The sequence below is a fragment of the Rattus norvegicus genome, chromosome 1 (assembly GCF_036323735.1).
Source record: "Rattus norvegicus strain BN/NHsdMcwi chromosome 1, GRCr8, whole genome shotgun sequence".
Lineage (NCBI taxonomy): Eukaryota > Metazoa > Chordata > Mammalia > Rodentia > Muridae > Rattus > Rattus norvegicus.
Window position 1 is genome coordinate 14,313,507 of NC_086019.1, and position 4,138 is coordinate 14,317,644.

The 4,138-nt window shown below is 39.6% G+C and overlaps 1 pseudogene; it reads left to right on the top strand.

Moving 5' to 3' along the window:
* Positions 1-540: 540 nt before the first annotated feature.
* Hsp90aa1-ps2 (heat shock protein 90 alpha family class A member 1, pseudogene 2) lies at positions 541-2,933 on the top strand (annotated as a pseudogene).
* The last annotated feature ends 1,205 nt before the right edge of the window (positions 2,934-4,138 follow it).

The following is a 4,138-nucleotide window of genomic DNA, read 5'->3' on the forward strand; positions in this document are numbered from 1 at the left end:
GATGAAAGAAGGCATTCATTTTTCTTCAGGGAATTTTTCTCATACATTGACGGCTATAATTTGAATGCCTATCTCCTTAAAAACCGATGCCGAATGCCTATAAAATGGCTCAGAGTTGAACGTCTTAGAAGATGGCTACCTTCACCAGACACCAAACAGGCTGGTAACTTCACTTTGGATTTCCTGGCCCACAACTATCAGCTAATTTCTGGTTGTTACAAATTACTCAGTCCCATACACTCTAATATAGCACCACAAATGCTACTGTACTATAAAGATATTGCTATTATAACTTGCTATGTATTTATACTATTCAGGTTTCTCTGATGCTTCTGTATAACCTTCCTAACCTGCAAAGGCCTTCATATCTTATCTAATATCTTCTTAGATACATACTTCTCAAGGAAGAACTGTCAATGAAGATAAACGCCTTTCCTCAGTTGATGACAGTCCTTCCTATTTTCAACTGATAGTCACCACAAACACATACTGAGCATTTCCTTTGTGGCAGGTATTTTCTTAAAGCAGGTCATACAGCAGTGATTTTTTTTTAAAGACAGAAATTAGTATACAACAGTGTTTGAAGTTTAGTAGAGAAAACAGACAATAACATGACATATAAACACATTATATTGTATGGTAGCTGGTCCCAAGTACCTTGGGAAAAAACTGGGGTTTTGGAGATGTAGTTAGTTGCTAGCCTAATTGCCTAACATGCATGAGATCCTGGATTTGATCCCTAGCAGAACATTAACTGGGTGCTGTGGAGTATCCTTGTAATCCTGGAATGTGGAGGCGAAGGCTTGAGAATCAAGAATTTGAGGTCATCCTCAACCCCACTGCAAATCTGAGGCAAGCCTGGGATCGTGAAACCCTTTCTCAAAGAAAGAAAAGTAAAACGTGGGAAATAGATGAGGAGGATAGGTAGTGGCTGTGATTTTTTCAATATTATTAGATATTTCACTTTATGCCTTCAAGAGGGCGTAACCTAGTATAGAGATCACTGAGGCAGGGTGGCCCTGGCAAAGAGATAGGTTAAGTGTTCTGAGGCAGCATAATAGACAGAATGTCTCCATCACACATACAGGGAACTGTGTCTTCAACTCTAGCACATGTGAGACTGTGTGTGTGTGTGTGTGTGTGTGTGTGTGTCTGTGTGTGTGTGTGTGTGTGTGTGTGTGTGCGTGCGCACAAATAATCAGAGATATCTCCTGACCCGAGAGGCTTCCCTAAGTTCTAGTTATATAAATAAGAAGCAAAAACCTAGAGTCAGTCTTTACCTATTTTATTGTTGTATTAAAAACAATCCAGTAGAGTTGCTTCAGTGTCCCGGTGCAGTTAGTCATGTTTTATGTGTGCTCGTTCAGTCAAGATGCCTGAGGAAACCCAGACCCAAGACCAACCAATGGCGGAGGAGGAGGAGGAGGAGGAGGAGGTCAAGACCTTTGCCTTTCAGGCAGAAATTGCCCAGTTAATGTCCTTGACCATGAACACTTTCTACTCGAACAAAGAGAACTTTCTGAGGGAGCTCATTTCCAACTCCTCAGACTCTCTGGATAAGATCAGATACTAGAACTTGTCAGACCCTAGTAAACTGGACTCGGGGAAGGAGCTGTACATTAATCTCATTCCCAACAAACAAGACCGACGAACCCTCGCTATTGTGGACACTGGCATTGGAATGACCAAGGCTGACTTGATCAATAACCTTGGCACTATTGTCAAGTCAGGCACCAAAGCCTTCATGGAGGCTTTGCAGACTGGTGCAGATATCTCTATGATTGGCCAGTTTGGTGTTGGTTTTTATTCTGTGTTTTTGGTTGCTGAGAAAGTGACTGCCGTCACGTAGCATAATGATGATGAACAGTACGCCTGGGAGTCCTCAGCTGGGGGATCCTTCACAGTGAGGACTGACACAGGTGAACCAATTGGTCATGGAACAAAGGTTATCGTGCATCTGAAAGAAGACCAAAGTGAGCATTTGGAGGAAAGGTGAATAAAAGAAATTGTGAAGAAACATTCTGTTTATTGGCTACCCCATTACTCTCTTTGTGGAGAAGGAACGTGACAAGGAAGTCAGCGATGATGAGGCTGAAGATAAGAAAGAGAAAGAGGAAGAGAAAGAAAAAGAAGAAAAGGAGTCTGATGACAAGCCTGAAATAGAAGATGTTGGTTCTGATGAAGAAGAAGAAGAGAAGGATGGTGACAAGAAGAAAAAGAAGAAGATAAAGGAAAAGTACATTGATCAAGAAGAACTCAACAAAACAAAGGTGATTTGGACCAGAAATCCTGATGACATTATGAATGAAGACTATGGAGAGTTCTACAAGAGCTTAACCAACGATTGGGAAGAACATTTGGCAGTAAAGCATTTTTCTGTTGAAGGACAATTAGAATTCGGGCTCTTCTTTTTTGTCCCAAGATGCGCTCCTTTTGATCTGTTTGAAAACAGAAAGAAAAAGAACAACATCAAGTTGTATGTTCGCAGAGTTTTTATCATGGATAAATGTGAGGAGTTAATCCCTGAGTATCTGAATTTCATCAGAGGGGTGGTGGATTCTGAGGATCTCCCTCTAAATATTTCCCGTGAAATGCTGCAACAAAGCAAAATTCTGAAAGTTATCAGAAAGAATCTGGTCAAGAAATGCTTAGAACTATTTACTGAACTGGCTGAAGATAAAGAGAACTACAAAAAGTTTTATGAGCAGTTCTCAAAAAATATAAAGCTTGGAGTTCGTGAAGACTCTCAGAATCGGAAGAAGCTTTCAGAGCTGGTGAGATACTACACATCTGCTTCTGGGGATGAGATGGTCTCTCTGAAGGACTACTGCACCAGGATGAAGGAAAACCAGAAGTGCTGTATGAAACGGCACTCCTGTCTCCAGCTTCAGTCTGGAAGATCCCCAGACCCATGCTAACAGGATCTACAGGATGATCAAGCTGGGTCTAGATATTGATGAGGATGATCCTACCATGGATGATACCAGTGCTGCTGCAACTGAAGAAACGCTACCCCTGGAAGGAGATGACGACACATCACGCATGTAAGTAGACCTGGCTTCCCCAGAACTATGTGTTTGATGCTTACCTTCATTCCTTCTGATAATGCATTTTCCACGGTTTTTGTTTATTTTTGTTAACATTTAAAACAAAAATGTGTGGCATGAAAATAAACATTTCTACATGTGATACTGTGATACTATAGGTTTGACTCAAGAGTTTGACAGAACGTTTGTTGAAAGATGTAATGTAATCTACTGTTAATGTCAACTATGTGGTCTGCAGTGTTTAGCTGTTGAGCTGGATTCCTTAGTAGACCAAATTAAGATGGCTTAAGTTTCATCTTAATTTTTTTTTCATTTCCTGTGGTTAATTCTGCATGTACTAGTCATAGAATTAAACACACATTAAAACAACTTGACAGAGGGATTCCCCAAGTGACTTGTTTTCCAAAGTATGGAGAACAAAACCCTAAGTTCCCCTAGGTCTTGTAACTCAGCAAGGCTTGTGAATGTAGAAATAACAGTGCCCAATCACATTCTGCTTTAAAAGGTAAATACAGATGAGATAGATTTAAAAAAAAAATCCAGTCAGCATTGTAATCTAACAGAACCACTCAACAAAGAAACACAACCTTGGATTAAATTCAATAGGTACAAGAAGAACAACTTTAAAAAGCCAACAATATAATATTATCAAAAGTTGGATTGATGGTATACTCAAATCTTTGTAGAAAAGGACAGGTTAAGTAGTTATGTTTCACACGCTATAATTATAGCATGAAGGAATTACTTTTGATTGAGACACATCTGACATTAACTTGGCATTTCTCACAAGGTACACAAGGACCAAGTTAAGTCAGTTCCCATTCTGTATGAAAATTTAGTATTATGGCTGCTCACTTGACATTATTAGTGTCCGAAACAACTGGACACCTTCATAAGTGTTCTAGGATAACCACAGTCTGTGTTTGTTTCCTTTCTATACATTATAGTAGGAGGGTTGAGAAAGGAATCTTTCTATCTGACATTCTATAGTTCTTTTAATCTTAACTAATAATAACAATCTAGATGTTTGCGTGCTCCTCAAACCCATATGCTGGAACATTACCTCAATGATGAGAGCATTAAAAGAAGAC